This window comes from Morone saxatilis, unplaced genomic scaffold (genome assembly GCF_004916995.1).
Source record: "Morone saxatilis isolate NCDOM2014 unplaced genomic scaffold, NCSU_SB_2.0 Contig0, whole genome shotgun sequence".
Lineage (NCBI taxonomy): Eukaryota > Metazoa > Chordata > Actinopteri > Moronidae > Morone > Morone saxatilis.
In genome coordinates, this window is record NW_023339650.1 from 8,985,601 (window position 1) to 9,008,447 (window position 22,847).

Sequence of the window (22,847 nt, forward strand, 5' to 3'; positions counted from 1 at the left end):
GATGAGTCTACTTTGTCACAGGCCACAGCTGTTTTGTTCAGTGTGTCCCCGTATTGAAGGAAGAAATTGTTTTATTTTGCCTTTTTCTCTTCCCCTCTGGGTTGCCCCTGTGCAGGGTTCTTTTGTGCTTCCAAACTCTGCAACAAGGTAAAGAAAGGACAGTGATTTTTGAGGGTCTTATGTAGTATGACTCATAGCTTTATCTACAACCACTTACACACACACAAGGCTGTGAGTGGGCATGCATACACACACACACACACACACACACCCATTCGCACTGGCGTCTCATGGGGTGATTGTCACTGTAGCAGAAATCAAAAAGCCATTCAAATGGAGGGCCCTGCTGACTCAGCTTATACGTGGTGCACCGTGTATTGGGAAATTGGCAGATAATGCATTCAGTGTGTGTGTGTGAGTGTGAGATGAAGACAAGGAAGGGAAGAGAAACAAGTGAAAGAAGCAGAAGACATAAACAAACAGAGAGGAAGTTAGAAAAGATGGAAAGATGTTGTAAAACTGGATGGAGATGCAGAAAAGATGTCTTTCTTTTGTCTTAGATTGAAGCACAATGCAACTGTCACTTCAAGAGTCTCGTATTGTCAGTCAGAGCGAGATATATATTCCTGTTGCACTCCACTACTTGGTATGGCAACCAAAACACTGATGCATCAATATGTCCAAAAATAATCTGCTTTTTCCAGCTGGATTACCTCTTTGTTGTCCTGTCCTTCTCTAACCTTCACCAGTCTTTTTCAACATGTTCCTCTTTGTTGGCTACAGTTTTAGTCTCATATTCCCCAGGGTCTACCCATTTCCTCACCTCCTCCCCTCCATCATCTCCCCAGTTTTTCTTGAGCTTTCTTTTGTTTTTGGTGTTTATTTGTTCCAGCAGTCATGTACTCAAGTACTTGTGTGTATGTGTGTGTGTGTGTTTGTGCATGTGTGAGTAAGCAGGTGCGACTACTTGAGCGTTCAGTGTATAAGTCTCTATATGTGTGTGTGGTTGTGCGTGTGTTCAATCAGTCTGCGCCAAATGTTAGCCTCCGAAAGAGCAGCTGCTGAGTTAAATGCTAATTTGAGCAAATGTTTAACATTGGCTTGATGACAACACATAGTTATCTGTAGGCGTGTACTGTACATCTACACATACAATATTAGCTAGACTATCAGGTAGGTAGGTAGGTAGGTAGGTTGAAGAAGAAAGCAGAAAAGAGGAGTGGAAACAGGAGAGCAAAGGAGAAAGAGATGAATGAACCCACTTGGGCCTTAAATATGACAGAATCACCAGCTGTTCAGCAGAATCAGAAGTTTCTCCTTTTCCACTCTGTGTTTTCTCACTGTAAAGGTTGGAACAACTTGTCACATTGCTTTCATTGGATAATCTTGATTTTTCCCTCTAGTAGCACCAAACACAGTTCTACTTAGGACCCTGACACTGATCTTGTGCGTGCCTTAACGCCTCTGGTTTCTTTTACAGTGCAATGAAGACTGATGAGAAGCCTTTGGGAGGTAACACTCCACTGAAATTACAGAGAATACAAGGCTGTTGGCAGGCTGCTGTCAGTCCTGTGCTGTTAGATACAACCAGAACAGTGAAAGACATGACCTAAAGCATCCCAGGCTACTCATATACAGGATTAACTTAATAACCCTAGAATAATTGAATGAGAAACTGTGAGACCAAGTTGAGTTGACGGGACTCTTGTATATATTCTGGTGCTCTGGAATTGTAATAATGTCACATTCACACAATAAAGATATTAAGCATTTAATTTAATTATTTGTAGTAGAAAATAATGTAGAACAACTTACAATGCAATTGTAATAATACAGCCACATTTGCTTTATTGAATTGACTGCAAGATGTGTTACAATGTCAGCTGCTTTCCTGTATATCGCCATCCTACTTTGTTGAGCAGCTAAAATGTTCTTAGGTGTGTGTGTGTGTGTGTGTATGTACAGTATTGTATGTGTGTAAAAGAGAGAGTGTAGAGGGTCATATTTTGATGGATTTTCTTTACCATGTGACTTTTCTAAACTAGAAATCCCAGCACATTGTTATCAATCAACAATCCTATCACTGCTGAAAATATGTTAAACTCATTTTATGCTCCAGAGTAGTATCATTAGGTACAAGTAACTGCACTGTGTAAAAAAAAAAAGAAAAAATGTGCTTCAGTACTTTTAAGAACTTTAGATCTTCCATCTCTGAGGACTTGCACACTCACACTTTTTTTTAGTTTTTGTATGAAAGATGAAAGAAGAAGAAAATGTTTTACTATTAAGAGCAATTATCACACAAAAGTCAATTAACAATTAAAATAAATGAAGAAAAAAACAAACAGAGGAGAGCATCTGTCACAGATAAAAGAAAATATGTGAACAAAAGCCTTATTGCTCCACTGTACTATACTGTTATATACTTAAGTATAGTTCATACTTAAGTATAAGTATAGTTCATACTTAAGTCCTGCAAGCAATTTTACCTAATATATGTATTTTAGTCCACTGCTTATAGTAGTATTGAAGTAGCTGTAGCAGGAGCCATATATAATGAAATATTAGTGATTAAAGCAACAGAGGAATCCTTAATAACTTTAAAAGAGTAAAATCTTTAAAAGGGCTGCTGCATACAGTTGTGTGTTTCCCAGCATGAAGTGCAGCCGAATTTAGTGAATAGTTATCATCAGCAGTCCAATTTAAGCTCTGACGGTGAAGTCAGCAGGGAAGGATCACCACAGTGGGAGTCTTGTGGGAGAGTGAGGGCGAGGAATAGACCAGAGGGGGCCGAGGCTTTGATAAAAGGGTACAATGGAAGATCAGTTTAAAGTGAGGGAATGAGAGACGCAAGGAAAAACAGGGAAGGGGAGAAAGATTTAAAGAGAGAAAGGGGGTGGAGGGCTGCGATGAAAGGCCTTGCAGTAGTGAAGTAGGTGTTGGATGGTCGACAGAGTGAAAAACAGGTGAGACCTGTACTTACGAGAGGACAATGGAGAGCTACTTTAAAGAGACAGTGAGAGGTAAAGATGCTCAGTGCAGAGGAGGAATTGAAGTCTGCTCTTTGAACTCAGTGAGTGCTTTTGCCTTTGGTCCTTCATGATTCTTTTCACTGTGTGTTTTTGTGGATATGTCTGTATTTGGTGGTGGGAGGTTACTTTTAGAGTGAGTCTTTTCATTGCTGCCAGATATACTCTTGCTTTGCAGAAAGCCAAGGCAATGTAAACAATGTTTGGTAGAAGTCTGTATTTTTTACCCCTGTTACACCCAGACAACTTTCACGTTTCTTTCTTTTTTTAAGATGAAGTTTTAGGCTTTTTATTGCCTTTATCAGAGAGTAGCAGCTGGGGAATGGCAGGAAAATGGCTATAGAGAGGATAACATAAAGCAAAGGGCACTGGATTGAACCCAGGCTGCTGCAGTACTTGGGGAGCAAGCTCTACTAAGGTGAGCTACCAGGGTGCCCAAGCTTTCACTTTTCTATATTTGTGCTTATTTTAATTACAAATATTAGGTCTGCCAAGATTTTTTTCAGCGTAGAAATACTCAGGAAAGGCTGTTGATACACCAATTTATCTAATTAAAATTACAGTACAATTCACGACCAAGGCCAAAAATATATTGCACAGGTAAGAAGCACTGGAAAATGTATTGATTACAAAGTAAAGAAGGTTATAATGCGATAAGTAATCCAAAGTTATTATTCATGGGCGCATAATGAATACACAGGGATGATCAAAAATGATGCTTGTAAAACCTGCTTGGGTCACTCACCAGAAACACCCATCATAGAGACTAATGTCGCTTTGGCTTTGAGTTGGCTGATGGGGCCTGGCACACACAATTACACTTCTCACTTACCATACTTCCAAATGTTCAGTAATTCCAGACTTAATTGAATTTTTGGCAACCCACTGGCTTTGGCAAAAGCACGAATGCACACAGACACACTGAAACAGTGCTGAGTGATAACCGTCCCCACAATATTTACACTATGGTGCTGATTAATGTAGCCGTGTGTGTGTGGGCTGAGAGGGCTGATCTATGTGACAGTGTAGTGTGTATATATACTGTACATATATATCAATAAGCCCCAATAAACAACCATAACAATGGCCATTTCTGTTTTGATGTATGAATTCAGACAAAGATTGTAAGATTGTGATATGTACTACAACAGAAATGCATCAATACACTGTAATTTGGTGAGAATTCATGGTGGCTAGATTTATGAAATCTTGGTCATCCCAGTCTTAAAATAAAATGAAAACAGAAGTTTCAGTTACAGGTTATACATTTCTTATCAGTCCCACACTAATTAGAGCAGTAGTGCTGGAGAACCAAATGCAGTAATTAACAATATTCCACTGAGACAATTACTAAGGCTGCAATATCCTTATTATGCCTTTTTGAACCACAACATAGTGTAAATTAAGACAAATCTCACACCTTTCTTAATAGTACCTTGTTTTTTTTTTTTCGGATGAAAGGTATCACTGCCTTCATAATTTTCTCCTTCTCCTATACACTCTATATATTTGTTTCCCTTTTGCCTCTTTCATTTTCCCATCGTTTAACTTTGCTCACACCATGGACCTCATGGGATTGGCAGGTTTTATCAGGCCGGCCAAAGGTGAGTGGCAGCTTTTATCACTAGACCAAAGGCTATTAGCTGCTTGTGGTTTTCTAATGTGTCTGTGTTGTTTAGAGAAATAAACTATTTGAACTTTAACACTTTGCCGTTCTTATCCAAATTGGAATAATTTAAGGTTACAAGAGAGAAAATTTCCTAATTATAGCCAGAGTTCCCAGTTGAATCAGCACAGGTCAAAGAGGTCTGGGCTGCTGTCCCAAACTTAAAAAGAACTGCAACATTTTGCATCTTTGGCTTTCATTAAAGTATAATATATTTTATCTACTTTCCAAGAGCCTTCCATTGTTCCTTTAAGAGGGCATGATTGTGACCTTTTATCTAATCAGATTTTGCTTTTATGTCTCCATTAAGAACAAAACATTTTTTCATTACTTTTGATATCAACCTACTATTTTGTATGAATGACCGTAAAGATTTATTTTTCCAGCAAAACAAACATTTTTAAGAAAAGCTACAATTGCAGCTCTGAGTCAGCCAAAGGAGAAATAATTATACCTGAGGTTTTTGTTAAATTGAGCTATTAGCTTGACAGTTAATTGCACAGCATTTGTTGATCGGTTGAATGGATTAGTCCCACCACTTATGGTCAATAGCCTGGCTAGATGTGGCTGTGTGAGAGAGACAGAGAGAGACAGAGAGAGAAAGAGAGAGAAAGAGTCAGTCAGTTGAGAGTCAGGAGCATAGTAAGGCTGTGTGGGGAAACATGCATTGGGTTTGCTGCTTAATGTTTAAAAAGAACAAGATCTCATGGTAATTTGTAAAGTGAGTAGGCAGGTTGTAATATTTCTTTTCTTTGTAAAGCTGTAAGCAGCATGTACAATGGAAACCTGCTGATTATATGAGTCTGATATATGCAAAATTTGTATATCCTATATTTAAGCTTTCACTGAAAGCCTGCAGTACTGTATGTCTAAAACGCACATCTGCCATATAAGGCTCCCTTTTTGCTGAATACACTGGATCGTGATTAACTTTGGGGCATTGGGAGTTCAGCAGTGTTCAGGAATAATACCGCAGTGAATAAGAGACAGATCCCAATTAATTTTAATGTCTTGAAATTTCAACAAATTGTAAGAACATTACATTTAGATAGCCTTATTTTCACATGCTGATCATACAAGACAAGTTTGCATACCGCAAAGCATATTCATCATACAAACCAAACATATTTCCCATACTATGTAATATCTGGTAAACTGAAGCCAACAACTTGGCAGGGTTTCTTCATAAGAATAAAAAAAAAGTATACCAATTTAGCTAAGTGCAGCACCTTTTATTTCTGCCACTAGCTGCAGTGATCAAAACGCATACCCAAATAGAGCTGTTGTGGTACGATACAAAGCAACTCCCTCGATAAGAAAACATCTCTGGGATTCTGGGCTTGTGATGTGTTTGTCTGTTCCTGTGTGTGTTGTTTAGTTCAGTTACAGTAGATGTGTGTACCCCAGAGCTCCCTTGCTGTTTTTCCAATTTATCTTACTTTCTCTGGCTCCCTTCTTCCTTTTTTAATCTATTTACATCTGGTCTCTCTTTCCATTCACATGTATCTGCTCAGTTAAAAGACATGACTTGATGTCTTCTCTAGTTTCACTTTTTCCCCCTCCCATACACAAACACATTTTTCAATTATCTGCTCATTCATATTTTTTTTAAGTTTCCTGAAGTTCAAGGATGAGACTGAGCCAAATCTACATCCGTGCTGTTCAATTCAGTCCAGCCTCTCCTCTCACTTCCTACCTCCCACATCATCCCATCCTTCCAGTCACTGCCTGAGTTTCACTGTCATGCCTCCTCCCAGTAATACACTTGCCCTTTTTCCTCATTCTCTGCGTTGTTCAGCCTGCATGCCAACACCTCAGAACCCAAGCTCCACCTGGCCCAGCGAGTGTTGATGACTCATAACTCCCTACTGGGGCTCAGTCAGACGGCCTCCTACAGAGCGCTGTGTCAGGATCTGCTCAAGCATTGGAGTGTGTGCCAAAACTTCACTCAGTAATAATTTTTCCATCTTATTAATTGGTACCAAAGTCTCTTTCGCGTCTCCTTTCTTCAAAGTCTCCCTCCTCCCTACTTCTTCTACTTCCTCTTTCAGATTTGACATGCATTCTCTCACATGGCCCCTATCTTCAACTATCTGACAGGCCGGCAACACCAATCAATACGGTTCCCATCTTGCCTAGATTGATTCATAGTTATGGGACTTTTACAAGGTGGGCCTTATCTTGTGATCCGTGAAAGGTAATGATGTCTAGCAATGTGTCCAGTGTGTTGCTACAGGCATGCCAAGCTCTCAAACAATCAGTTATTTTCAAGGTGAGGAAGAGTGTGTGCACTGTGCGTGTGTGTCTGTCAATGCCTTGATCAGAGTATTGTGGTAATGCATTGTTAACTTGGATTAAGTGTTTTTGTGTGTAGATATCAAAGAGATACTATAGTAGCTCTGTAAACGTGGAATAAATGAAATGCAACAGCAAATAACAGCAACACTCTGATGTTGGTCATATTAGTATGCCATGTACTTTTCCTCTAACACTCTAACCTTCTGGTATCCAAAGATGGTTTCAAATATTTGCATGGAAAAACATGTCAAGGAGATTTCTGATTTTCAAGTGAATTAGCATTTACATGAATGGAGGTAGAGAGCTCATTTGATGCGGCGCACTGCTGTAGTTATGGGCTTCCCTCCATCTAGGGCAACATACAAAAAGATGCCTACAGGGGCCACATAAATCTAGAACAAGATAAGCAGGTATGAAAATGGTGGATGAATAGATGTCTTATCAACATTAGCATGCACATGCGCCCTTGCTGTCAGTTATTCTCTTATTCCCTTTCATACAGCATACATACTACACACAGACATGCACACTGGCATACAATATATGATTGGGATCAATGGGTAATAATGAAAGACCTTTTCTTAAATGTCACAAATTGGATTCAGTTTCGACATGAAGATGGGACAAATATTGAGGTTCAAAATTTCAGTAAACACTTTAAATGGATTTGAATGGCCTTTAAGCACCAAAGCTATTTCCAATATTGACATCTAAATTGTTAAGAGGCGAAGAGGGGAATACATTCAGATTCAAGAGTGGACTTGAAAATAACAAAAAGAAGAGTTTCTCTCCAATTTATCACTATACTGTAAACTGTTTACATTGCATAGTGAACTACATTTAATGCTAACTATTCCAAGGACTATAGGTGAACCATATCAATTCTTTTCTGGACGTTTTTCATATAATTGCCTTCATTTACTCATCTATTTCCAAATCTTTCAACCTGTTTACACACTTTACACTGGCAAGAAGATCCCAATGCCATTATCAATTCTGCTTATTGGCCCAGTTCCTTACTGATTCCCTTATTGATCCCTGATTATTTTTCTGTGTGGAAAAGAGTCAGAACACAGTGCAGAAACAGAGAACAGATATAGTACTTTCTTCATTAAAAGAAGCCACACATCTTTCTTTCTTCCTCTCTGCCATGACTCCTTCTTGTTGCAAGTTTCCAGCAGCGCAGACTTATGAGTTTGACGGCATTGTTTTGCAACTGTCAGAAAAACCGGCATCGATAAAAGGAATTGATAAGTTCGAACGATTCCAATGGATCAGACAATTCTCCGTCTGAAGCCGTTCTCAACCAGAACCACTTCTCGATTCGAATCTCTAGCAGGAACTTAGATTATGTGTTTGCAGTGCAGCCATGATCCTGTAGATCTGGTCATTTCACCTGTCTGCAACACTATCAATGTCAGGGTATCGATTCTAGACCCATGATAATAATGTATGTACTTATGCAGCTGTTATTGTTGTTACACAGCAAGTGCTAGCTGTTTGTGGCATCTACCTGATGAATTGGCCTGTATCCACTGCATCCTCCTCACTGACTCATGTCAGCTGAAGACCAGTAAAATTACATTATTCATGAGCCTGTTTTGCTGTACGCCTCTTTGGATATTGTGTCTGTGTGCAATGTGCACCAACTTGACTGACAGGTAGTATAACCTTGTAGTATGAATGTCAAAATGAAGCTACCTCTGCCATGTACATGTGTCCAGAAAAGGGAGAGTGGGAGGCCCCACAGGAACCAACCCATTCTAACTTCCCGCCTAAACCTGCCTCAAGGCCAAACAAGCCCGCTGCCAAAAACAAACAAGAAACCCATTTTAGCGAAAAAACACACATACAAACATATATAATGGCAAAAATATATATATTAAAAAAAGTCCACTTCTGCTTCAACCCTCTTAAAGTCACATGTGGGCAGGGGCGTTCGGATAGCTCTCCATGTACTAAAGCTGTATCCTTGCTGCGGCGGCCATGGTTTCAACTCTGACCTGTGGCCCTTTTGCTGCATGTCCACCCTTCTTCTTCGCTCCCCCCTTTCCTGTCACTCTTCAGCTGTCACTATCAATTCAAGGCAATAGAAAGCCAATGAAAAATACATGCGGGCAAACACTTCCTGTACACTGCCTGCAAATGCTTTACAGATCATTAAGTATGCATTAGCTGTGAACTCTATAAACTCGTTAAAAGATAAACGTGTTACTTATCTTATTCTTTCCTCAAATCTTTAAATGACCATGTGTAGATTTATATACCTAGTGTCTCAAATGGAAGATATAGCCTGGAGGATACTGGAGAAAAAGAGTTGTGTGATTGTGTCAGTGCAGTCTGTGCCATGTATAGGTATCTCAGCCAAGTTTGTGTGTGTATTCCTCCCATGTGCCTCAAGGAAGATTTATGTGTGCATAGTGTTAGATGTCAAACGCCGACCTGTGTCTGGAATTTCAATAGAATTTGACATGACAGCCTTTGGCATGGCATTCTGTTTGAATTTCCTCCCAGTATAGAATGTTGGAAGTAGCCTCGGGAACACAACAATTAGAGCTGTGAGGATCCATGTATGTGAAGTAGAAGTGAATTGTGTTGACTTATTGTCATAGATCTCGTACAGTATACTGTCACTGTCATTACTGAAGGAGGGAGCGGAACACACCATAGTTGTCCATCTGAAGTGTTTACAAGGGGAATGCATTATCTGATTTTATTTGTGTGTGTATGTGTGTGTATTCCTGTTTCCTGTTTGTGCTCAGAGGCTGTCAGCTATACTCCGTAGTGGCATATGACAGTGTTACCCTGAGGGTTTGCCCTGCCTATTCAATTAGTTTGCCCAGCTTCACACTGGCACCATTTCATACCAAGAACACAACCCACTTCTGCCCCCGCCAGCAGGACCAGCTCATGATTAATGGCAAGATATGTTAAATGTTGTTGTATTTGCTTTTTCTGTAGGGTACAGTATAGAGCCAGAAAAACCAGGTGAGAGAAGGGTATGACAAAAGGTTACAAAGGTCAGGGTTTTGATTTGATTGACAACTGGAGAGTGGAGCTCTGTAGGTCATGTTTCAGAATGCCTTAGGCAACAATGTAATTTTTAATTATTGTATAACATGAACTGTAAAAGCTTTGGCCATAATCAGATAGAACATTTCTCGATTTACACTATGGTAGCACGGTGGAAAATATAGAAATACAAGCAATTTAGCCAGTAACTCAGTTTTCATTTGTCATTTGAAGTGGTGAATGGTCAGTGCACTTCACTTCTTACACTGCTAATTTGTTCATTGTCTGGTGATGGTTTGAGAAATGGAACTATTTAAATTCAGCTTGAAGCATTGAGGAGACTGTGCACCTGACATCATCAACACCACAAAAATAACATGTGAAATGCTGAAAAAAGATGTATTGCTGTCAGGGCTGTAAACCAAAGCCCATTTATGGTTTCTGGGGAATACAGATGAAAACATAATATAATCCAAGTTTATGGGCAATGAACAATTGAGGTAAACTAAACCATGAGTACATTTACAGAGAAACCTTGCTGAGCCCCATAGCGTAGACTGTGGTCAGTCTCATGAGACTCAACAAACTTCAGGTTAACTTTGTCTCACATAGCTGAACTGCTCTCCACACTTGGTTTCACCTAATTTAAGTGCTGTGCCAGCGCAGGATAAAAGCTTGGCCGAAGCTGTTCTCAGGGACAGACAGTGGCTGGGACGGTGGAGGGAGGGGACGGGGGGGTTGAAAGCAGGTTTATAGCAGCATGCACAATCATGGGGGACAAAGACAAATTTCCCCTGCAGTACTTGAGTATTTAAAGCCAACATGCCTCTCATCAAGGGAGCTAATCCTCAGTTAGGGCAGTTTACAGTGGAGAAAACATCCTCGGAAAAAGCATGCTAAATGAATTACTCTTCACATGAATAAATATAAAGAAAAGTAAGTCTACTATTAACAAGGTCAAAAGTAAACTTTAATGATGACAACTATAGGCCTTAATTAAATGCTACCTAACCTTATTTTAATCTTAATCCTAAAGTCTTCAAACTCAAACAACCTTTTGAAGAAATGAGCGCCAGCTAAAATGTCATCACACCTAAAACTCAAATTGGTCCTCACAAAGATAGATGTACAAGAGCACATCCACACACAAATAAACACAGAGCAGAAGTAGCACAACTACATACCAATACACAAATAGAATGGATTCATATATTGAATTATTATACCCTTGTGTTTCATCCCAGCTCTGGCAATTTCAGACCTCATTCCCACCACAATTGAACAGGCAAAAATTCTGATTTATTATTTCTCCTGATCGTATCATTATAAATCCCACTTTTACAGCATTTCATTCAAATTTTATGGGCTGTCGTGACTGTGACTCATTTGGCCATAAATTCAGCCCTCAAATTCTTTATTTTTCACTACAGTGGTTTCTCTACAGACTTTTTTGTTTATTCCTCCCTTTGCTCCTCTCTTTGTGTCATGCACTCTCTCTTTCTGTCTCCTCATCAACAGCGCAAGAGTGTGGTTTGTTTCAGTGTGCAAGCGTTTGTGCAAATTGAAGTTTGAATGTGTTCCCTTGTATGTGTGTGTCAGCCATGCATCTTTCTGAAGAACAGAAATGAGCAAATGTGCCAGTGAGCTCTTCAACGCTTGCACAGATGCACCGTTTTTTTTTTTTTTTTTACAACTTAGTCTGAAAAGTGACACATGTAATTAGCTGTCTTTTTCGAGAGGGCTGAGAGGCTGAGAGAGAAAGATGGGGGGGATAAAAAAATGAAAGAGAGAACTAGACTGATTACAAGCACGAGAAGGAAGGAGAGAAGAAGTTTCAGCAGAATCTCTCACCAATCATTTCATTCTATGAATTCTTCAATATCTTCTGCTTTTTAGCATTTTACCTTCCTCCTATCACTTACCCGACTTCAACTCCCTTATATCTCCTTTCCTACATTTTTCTGCATCACACACCTTTTGTTAGTCTATTTCTCTTTTTACTTCTGTCCTGCCTTCCTTCTCTTTCTTCCTCTTTTCCTTTTCATTTTTCCCTTACTTCTCAGGCCGTGTGTTAAGCGATGTTTCCCAGGCTTAGTGACCTATATCCCTACTGTCCAGTTTTCTAGGATAAATCTGGCCTAACATGGACATAAAGAAAAGTAAATGCTAAAAGCTGGAAACAGTTTAGGGTGAGGGAGCAGGGATTGTTGCAGCATGTCTGTGTCAAACAGTATTACACCTTTAATGATATGTCACACAGTTTTCTGGGGTTTTATGTAACCATGGTAGTCTCTGGTCATTCCAGTTTGAAAGAGGTATGCCAAAAGCTCCCCTAAGACAAACTGTGACTTTGTGATAAATCTAATAAAAGAAAGCAATAATAATAATGAAAAACAATATTCAAGGTTTTTACCCTGAAATTTATGCAAAGCACTCTTTTCTCCTGACAAATTAGAGTAGAAAATCCTTCCTCCTCCCAAAAATAAATAAGTAGTCATTAAAAAAAAAAACCTGCTTTGCATACATTTCTATCAAGAATGTCAACACAAGTGAATTTAGCATTTTTTAAAGAAATCAAGGGAAAATAATACTTTTATGCTGTTTAAGCCTTGTATGTCCTCTCTAATGAGCACTTTCAGTCTACCCCCCACAGAGAAATACTTACATGTTGCCTGGATGCTGAGTAAATATGACTTTTCTTTCACAGTGGCAGCCACTGTAGCAAAGCACTACTCTTTCCCCAAGGTGCAGGGCAAACACATCTGTCTTGGCTAGAAATATATTTTTTTGCTATAGGCAAACATTTCATCTCCCATATTGGAGAGCGGCCTTCAATCTGAAGTCTCTTTCACAGATGGTACCTGCATCTCTTTTCTTTTTTTTCACTGACTGTCATTTTCTACTCACTTTTTCTTCCAGAAACACCTGTTATACCTCTCTTTTTAAACTTTTATTTATCTCCAATTTATTCCATTCCCAAACAAAGTCCCCCTGTAGTCAAATCTAATTGATGGGAATTCAAAGCACAAATTATATCTATGATGATTTGTAGCCTGCATCCTGTTTTGCATATGGTCAGAGAACTGTCTGAGACCTGTGGAGCTATTATTGATGCAAATGAGATAATAACATTATGCTAATGACTGTTCATTAAATTACCTTGTTATATTTGTTTAATTTGCTCTCAGATAAACCCTCAACCTGCCTTATTTGAAATGGGAGTCTTATTGGGTGATATTCAATATTGGTGAATTTAATCTTGTTTATTTAGAGTGGGTGGGACTGTTGGAGTTCACCTGGGGGTCAAGAAGCACACATGCCTTTCTCCTCATGCCGAAACATACAAACACAGAGAACGTGCACAGCCTGGAGTGAAGTTCAATTAAAGTTTAATGGTCTCACTTTATACATGTTGCCAAGAGAACTGAGCTCACACGTGTTTGTTTGCAAATACTGTATATAAATGTGTATGAATAGGTATGTGCATGGGGGCATCAATGTTTGTGCGTTTGTGCATGAGACTGAATCTGTGCGTGCGTGGTTGTTTGTGATTCGCCACCTCTCCTCATTAAAGGTGAACTGAGGCGAGGCCTGGCTGTTTGTTGGGTTGGTAATTGACGTGCGCAGCTCAGTGGGATACAAGGTTTAATTCCTCAGCGTTAACGAACGATAAATCACACATACAGTCGCACACACACACTCACACAAACACACCGCCAAGGAGACATAAATCAAAGACTAAGGGCCTGCCACTGCCTGCCTTACTGCAATGACAATATCATACCACCTCTCCCTTCCTCTGTTTTTCTTTCTCAGTCTTTCTTTCAATCCCTGTTAATCCCTCTCTTCATTCGACTGCAGTGACACTATCAGTGCACACATCTCCTTTCTCTTCCCCTCAGTTCAATTCTACTTTGACTGCAATTACAATATCACAGCAATGCTGCTCTCCCCCATTCTGTCTGACTCCCTCTCTCCCCCTCAATCCCTTTCAAGCTCTTTCTGAACAACAGATGGTCACATCATCCCTCCCACAGATAGAGGGATAGAGAGATGGAGAGCAGGCTGATGGGGGAGGAAGGATAGAAAGTGGAGCAACCAACTGAATGTGTGTCTGTGAGAGAGAGAGAGAGACAGAGACATGCTGCTGTCTTGAGAGGTTATATACATAAACACCTAAAACACACAACAACAACCATGGCCTTGCAGGGAATTTAGATTAGATAACAAATAAACACACAAATGCACACACTGGGCATGCAAAGAGGCGTACCAGAATGTGCCTGCACAGATTGCATGCTCATCCCACCTGATGGCACCAGGTCAGATAATTATTTTAAGCGTCATTTACATATGAATCACTAATAAGAGACTTGGGGTGCAGAAGGAGGCCGAGAGGAAGGAGTGGAGGGTGAGAGAGACGTAGAGAGAAAGAGAAGGGTGGAAGATGAGGGAGAAGCATAGTGGCAGATTGAAGTGCAGCGTAGTGTAGGATGAGATAGAGGTGACGCAAGGTGAATTACAGCGGCACCGGAGAGGGGAAACCAGGCCAAGCTTCTGTCGCTCTCGATTTTGCTGGCTAGCAGGAATTTTGACCCCCCTTCCTCCCTCCCTCTATCCCCTATCCCTCCTCAAATTGGTATTCATGGTCCATTGTGGTCACTACATAATTGAGCCGCTACCGGTGATACAGAATGATGAGAGAGGAGGAAAGAGGGGAGGGAAGAGGGGAGGGCGTGAGAGGGGGAAGAGTGGTAGCCTATCATTGTGCTAAAGCATAACATTGGAGGGTTGCTATTAAATGGCATATTGTTGCTGAAAGTACAAATTTGATCTAAAAAGTTTGTGTAATCAAAATATAGGTGACTGTTAATAAGATGATCATTCATTCTACAAGGTTTCGATACGTGTAAGAGAAAAGATTTCGTCAACGCTGCCGGTTTCAGAGAAGCAGCGGTAAACTTAAGAGTGAAGCGCGAGGCTCATGGGACACAGCATTTGCCCCCCTCTGTCAAGCTATCTCTTCCAACCGTGTGGCTCATTATAAAAGAGGTAATGCACTGAATAAAAAGCAAGCGCACCTCAACTGGAATCTCAGCAACGACTCTTTAACACTGGATAAGTGGTGGGAACCAACGCAAAGAGGCAGTAGAACAGAGGAAGTTAAAAGTTTGTTTTATAGTGTAATTACATTTTATATTTATATATGCATTTACTGTGCTGTATCTATGAAAAATCAAATGGTAAAACACCAAAGAAAGAGTTTCATTTCCTTCGAGCTACACACCAGAGTATGCATGATTTAACAATGTCCTTTTAGTTAAGATTGTGCTATTACTCACTGATAATTAAATGGCCCATTCCGGATCAGTTGTGCCACACAATGGCATTGCAAAGCAGTGACCTTTCTGATGTTTAGGTCATCACAATCTCACTATTATGACTATGACTGACATTTTTCCCTGGTTCTTTTTTTGGTAGTAGGGTAATTTATTTTCACTATTATTATGATGAACACTGGAAGATTAATTTGTACTGCCTGAAGCTAAGACACGATGATTGGTGGAGAGGACTCAGTATTCACAGGCGGGATTGTGCTGTCATCTTCTCATATCTATAGCGAGCTTTGACACAGAATGATGATACATACAAGATCCTGCAAAGTGTAAAGAAGAAATACCTAACATGTTTTGTGGTACTAAAATACAGCTGCTGAATACAGATGGGAAATACAATACAGAGTTATTGAGCAAGGGGCACTGTAATGAAAAACTAAATGGCAAAGAAACAAAGCTGCAAGTCGTCTTAAAGGGACAGTCTTATTTTAAACATAATTTAGCACATGTAGTAAATGTTTATCTGAAGTGCCTTAATGTTTAAGTGTTAAAAGATGCTATTGAGCTTTCATAGATGGGTCTTTGGGTTTAATGGCTGAATAAGTTCACTCTAATGTAGCTCATCCAATCAAGACCATGAAGTATTATATTAAAGACGAAGTCAGTTTAAATTTTGCTCTGTTTTGTCTGAAAAGTTGTCATTTAATCTCTGTGTGCAGCTGGGTAATAAGTAAAAGAGATTCTGTGTTGTGAAGCCAGCTTGGTTTATGTACACTGTATGAAAACTTCTGAGTGATCTCTAATCTCGGAGTATCTGAAGATATAATTGCTGGTTCTTTGTCTTCTTCTTTGAAGCAGCTTGTTATATATCTTTGAAGCCCTTTTGTGTAATTTTCCTTTGAAATTACAATCCGTGATTACATTTGTGATTTGCAGCATGGTATCCTCAATCGGCTTTGTGTACATGTTTTGGATACAGGACTTGTGTATTTTATAGTGAATTACAACAGGTTATGAAACATCCAGAGGCGTCATTAATAAGTCGAAGTCTTACGTTTATATTCAGTAGTCAAGCTGATTGCTTGTTGTTTCTTTCAGCTGTATCTACAATAAACCCATCCAGCATGAATCTAGTGGAACAAAAATCCAAATAATTTTTTTTTGCTGAGACACATTCTGGCAGACATCCTGCACAGATGAAAAACCAGTCTCTGAAGACAGCAACAGAAGTACTTCTAGAAACTTACCCTTGCAGATTTCCCCCTTACGAATGCAACATTACATTGAATTTGTTTAGGAGATCTGCCAGAAACTGTGTAGTGCTTACCCTTCCACTGACTACGGCGGTTCACATCAGCAGACGTTTGATCAGCAGAAATGACTTTATTGCTGATGTCAGTTTTTGAGTTATTACTGCTTGATTGTGTTCAATACTGAATCTATAGGGACTAATTACACGGAGCTAAGATTGGGTATTGATAATGCTCTGCACCTAATGATGTGCAAGAAATTGTAATTGTGTGTTTGAGAGTTGGTGGAGTGGGTTTTCTGCTGTGTGACGTCATGCATGTGGGCGTGTCGGTTTCCCTCCTGTTCTTGAAACGGTTGAGGTTTTCTAAATCCATCCTTCATGATGGACAGTTGGAAGTGAAAAAGGCCAGTTTTAATTTGCTGCATGGATACCCTCCTCGGCTCTCCCAGGGACTCTCTGCTTACCACCTCTCCCGTTAAGCCAACACACACTCAACAGCACACATGCGCACACGCAGAAACCTGTGCAAATACAAGAACAGCATACACATCAGCTTCACACTGACATACAGATGCATGCACACATTTATGCAGATAAACACACACTATCATGCAGATGTGTGTTTGTACACACACAGATGCCGAGGGATCTCAGGAGGTGCCCTATTTAGATGAAATGAGTCACAGAGATCTCTACTGTCTAGACTCTTTATCACTTTTTAGTGGATATGCTCTGCTAGAGAGTGGGAACGAACAGAAAAAATGAGCCAGAAAGTGAAAACACAGTGAGACATAAACAGATTAGAAAGTAAGTGGAAGGGAGAGAAAAGACAAGAAAAGTGTGGATACATAATGAAAACCAAAGAGCTGGGTATGGGAGGAGGGGGAGGAGAAGAAGAAGGAGAAGAAATGTCACGTACAGTAGTGTACAGTACAAATGTCCAATTTATAAAGGCTGTCTTGTTATGTTTCTCCACAATTCTTTCACAATCACCTAGCAGTCCTAATCTGAGGACTTTCAGATACAGATTATGTAATGCCACTTGAAATACACCCACTACCTCAGTTCTGAGAAGTTGCAACTTAAGTGTTTCTCACATTTCTTTAACAGCATTGTGTTATATGGACACAGTAAAAGTCATTTTTTAGTATCTATCTTGAGCTCTTTTGTCTGTTAAATCCTGTAATGCTATTGTCACAGAATTCATATTTTGACTGATCTAAACCAGCCATGGTGTCTATGCAGATGGAAAATTGCATACTAGAGCACTGAAATAGTTTACTCTCCGTGTGCTGCGAAAAGTTTTCTGGGGATACAACAGATGCCTCTGTGCCACTCCGAATAGGCACATGTTTTATGGTTGTTCCTGCTGTTGAGTTGAAAACTAAAACCTTCCAGCAGTGGATTGATTGAGACTGAGAACTTTCAGAAATGTTTGCCGAAGGTAACGGCGATGAGTCCACAGTATCAAACAAATGAGCAATGCTTACTGTACATTATAGTTGGAGTTAATCTATCTACTATTTGCTCAATGAATCAGTCTCACCATCTGTCCAAAGGCTCGAAAATATACGCTCACACTTAAAAAGGCCTACGTCTACCAAAGCTGCTACTACCAATCTTGCATCTTTTTTTATCTGAGCAGCTGTAACTCTTGACATCCAGGACCATGGACAGTTCCGGCCCCCGCTGCATGACTCATTTGTGAGTTCAGCACCATGGAGAGCACCCTGGTTGTTCACTAAAGGCTCATTCAGCCTCTCTCTTATCCCGCCTCTGTCACACTTTTCTCCTATAATTACATTCTCACACCTCCTCTCCATCTTCATTCATTTTTCTCCCTCTATCCTCCATTTTCCGCATTCTCCCATTCTTCCCGAAGGGGCTCTGAGTGGTTGTACAGCATTCGAAAGCAGCGCAACGTCGACACAGAAGTAGTTTACAGTGGAGTCCAATTAAAATACTCAGTGTAGCAGCCTGGATATGTGGCAACGATCAACATCACAGACAGTTTTTGGTATGCCGGTTTGTGCTGCGGAGTTTCTTGAGACAGGCTGAGGTGTGTGATGCAGTAGAATGCCAAAGTAGCTAGAGTGATTTAAACACTTGTAACTCTCCATACAGAAGGTTAGTATACTCTACCTGAACCTCTCTCTCAATAGGACCACTGAGGAAGAAGGCATTCAGAGCATTGTTAGAGCAGGGTCTGTTTTCATTATTTATATCCACAGTGAAGACTGACGCTTTCACTTACAGATTCAAGAACAAAAAAAAATGTTCTGGGGAGGAAAAAGGGCCTGAAAATTGATAGAGGTGTTCCTTTAACTGCTTCACAAACTGTCCCCCTCAATGAATATGTATAGACTCGTGGCATATGTGCTCGTACCTCTGCGTGTGTGTGCCTTTGTGCAGAGAGTGATGATTGTGAGTGAGTTTTTTGGAGTGCAAAAAAATCTAAATTCTGCATGAAAATAAGAAAATCTTTTTTCCCCAAGTGGCAAACACACACGCACAAAGCTCTTTGAGCCCAGGAGATGCAAAGTGAAGGGGGTAATTGCAGACAGCATTTAATTGGTTTAGGGAAGAGAACAGATGTGAGGATTGAAACACAGAGATGGAGAAAGACACACCAAAAGATGAAGGGAGAGACATTAAGATGTAGTCGTAGACAGAGATAAAGAGATAGAGATGGACAGATGGAGAGAGAGGCCTAGAGATTGAGAGATAATGGAGATAAAGGTGGAAGGAGGGTTACGAGTTTAGAGGAAAGTCCTTTGAGGGTAAACCCAGACAGGCTGTTTAGGAGCGTCATGTTGAAAGCAGGACTGTCGACCTGACTCTGTCTCACTGCACTTGTTTCGTTCTGTTTGTTTCTGACTCTTTCTTTGTCTCGCCTTGAACATTTTCCCACATATACTCCACAAACTTCCACCGTGCTCTGCATTCCCTTTTCCCACTGATCCCCATTGCACTCTACAACACACCTCACCCACCCGCACACACTTACAGGTACATGCGCACTCACAGCACTGCCCCTTTTTCACCACAAGCCACTTGGGATTCTTAGTATCCTTTTGCAGAGGGCTTGCGTCATGCCTTGCTTCCTGTAACCCAAGGTCTTTGCAGCACTGCATTCACAGCAGGGGGAAGCCTTGATGAGCACCCGCTGGCCTTAAAGGAGCTTCAGCATGGGAAGGAAGACCGTGTCTAATTGGCACAGTTAAGACTTTGAAACCTTGTTGGTAGATTAATCTGAAAATAGCATAGCATTTGATTAGCCATTCAGTCTTGGTCTTAGAGTGTTTTTGGTGGTTGTCATTTTGCAAGGTTACATGTCCTGTGGGGGAGTTAGATCTAAAGCAATGGGTCACGGGTTAGGATTCTTTCACTAGATGTGGAAATCCTGTTCCATCTCCTGTCCCTCAAATTCAAGTACCTACTGTATATTGGTGCTAATTGCTCTGCACTGTGTGTAGTTACGTTACATTTCTGTGGTGCTGACAGCTTTTCCCTGAATCAGTTAAAAAACCCTTTCCAGGCAGAGCTGTTGCTCCGCTTACCAACATCCTGCAGTAATTGGATATTTTTTTAAACCTTATTGGTTCTGTCTGAAGGTGTCCTTTCTTTGTCAACTTCTGCATGGAGGCCAGAGCACATGGTCAGCCATAGAGTATAGCCCCCTTAGCGGCTTGCTCAAGGACAACTCAGAAGAAAGTTTCTGTTGCACTCTGCTTAAAAATCTCCCTTATTAATGTGTCACCTTGCTGCCAAAAATCACTGCACTTGCACATTTTGACGCTCGCTTCAAAATAAGGTGCAAGGCCTGTCACTGGCGCAGTGCACGAGAGGAGCTGCATACAGAGTTGAGGAAAAACTAAAGAGATGGCATACATACATTCATAAAGCCTTGCTAATGTTGGTGCGCTTTACAGGATGTTAAAGCAACTTCCACATCCAGTGTATCAAGCAAATTTTGTCAGTGTGTTTAGATTCTCCCAAGAGCACAGAGGTCAAGATGAGAGAGGAATCTGGGGTTGGCTGAAATTAGGGTTGGAAAGTGTATCTGGGAAGTACAGCCTCGATCTGCAGAGAGTTCAGCACATCTAAGCAGAAAGGCCAGGGGAAAATCAGAGTCTTTTGAAGTGTGAATCACAGCTGTAATTTTTCGGCAATTCGAACCATTAGGCCCTTTGCCTCTCATATAGGACTCGATAAAGAACTCAGCCCCTCTGAATTACAGCGTAATACTTTCATCCAAACTATCCCTGCTTTAACGTTGTTCTCCTGCTAATGAAGGGTAACTTCAATCGAGACCTGGGCCATTACTCTGCCAAAGTGGGATTGACTGTAAGCCTGTGGGTGCAAGGCTGTCCAAAGACACACGCGCACACACGCACACACACGCACACACACGCACACACGCACACACGCACACTTATGTGTGTTCATGCACATGGTCATACGCGCGACTCATCAGAGGATGTTCGATGACGTTCGGATCGAATGAGTGTGGAAAATAAGGAGACATTTAAGCTCATATGTAGTCCTCGCCTGAAGTTGGCTGCAGCTGTCAAACTTTGAAGAATAGTCTTTATAAAGTAGTTGTGCCCTCTTCACCCTGAGTCTGTCTGAGTCTTCCTCATGACCCAAATACTGTTGTGTTATTATCATTTCTACCAGACAGTTGGATAGAGGGCTCTCAACCTGGCTTTCCATTCTGATTGTCGACACTGTTTCACTGTGAGCCTGTTCTTCTGAAGATTCAAAGATTGTGTGCGAGTGTGTGTGTGTGTCTGTGCGAGTGTTTGTTTTTATGTAGCATACGTGCTTTATCTCTCCAGGCCAATGTAGAAAAAAGCCCTGAATACACATATAGACAAAACCCTGACTGTATTGCTTTTATGGGCTATAGGCTAGGTGAAACATTTAATGTAGTTTTATTATGTGTAGAATAATGGCCAAGCTGCTCTACATATTGGACATTTTTCTGGAAAATGGTGTATAAAAAAGATCTTGTGTTTTTGATATCACAACTTATTTAACTTATGCTGACGAATAAATGTTCCCATAATTTCATATTAACTTTTTAAATATAATAGAGATCCAAAACTTTAGAGATGTACCAAATATGTCATGTTGACTCACAGGAAATGTACATTTGAATATGAATGCGCATGATATGTATATTTTATGTATATTTTCTGTGGTGCAGCCATAACGTTTCTTGGGTTTGAACAATATTCACTGAGTGCGTGAAGCATGATGATGCTCTATGCTGCCAGGAATATGAAGATTGAAGAGGTTAAAGGTTCCCTACATTATGACAGCTTTAAAATTACACTATACTTCAACAACAACCTAAGTTTAAAAACAATATGGAGTATTTACAATCTGTTAAATTTAGAGAATTCTAGATCTATCTGAATCTTAAAGATGACTTTTGAGTGGCTATAAGGGCACTCAATCAACAAAACTGAGCCTGGAAAAAGACTTCAGCTTGGTCAGAAACTTATCTCACCTAAATAGTCCACTAAAATGTGTTTCTGAAAATGTAAAATAAGAAATGGGTCATGCAGTTTTCTGAATCTTGATTAATTTTTAAACTACAACAACTAGGTTAAAAGTTTGCATATGAGATTTATCAGTCCTGCCCCTGCTGTTTCTGACAGCAGCTGCTGTCTGCTGTCTGTGTATATAAAATTTCAAATCTTTTTTGGACACCACACACTCTGAACAATCCTTAAATCTAGCAATAGCAGTGTTAAGTAATTTATGGTAGAGGTGAAATTAGATAAAACATGTATCTATTTGCCATGCTCCTCCAGCTCGAAACCAAGGACAGGGTTCTGTTTGTGTTCCCCGAATGGCTGCTGAGTGCTGCTTTTTTGGGAACTATTTGATGCAGACAAGTGAGCGAGGGGACTTTCTGAGATTGATCAATACTGTCAGCCAATTATGTTTTCAGTCATCAACACTGATATTAATATTAACACTTAATTAAACTAACACAACCCCAGTAACAGACTGAACATGGCACAGATGCCACTTGGAAAATATGATTGCATTCCTTTCCCAAGGGAACAAGGGAATATTGGATGCATTATGGAAATAAATTCCAATATATACTGTATTTATCAAACATCAAAGATTAAAAAAATTAAAACAAGCTGACTGAAGTTGGGCTACAAATAAGTCTCCTTAATTTCTTCCTCTGAACTAATATCAACTTTAGACATAGCGCACTGTGCTTTTTG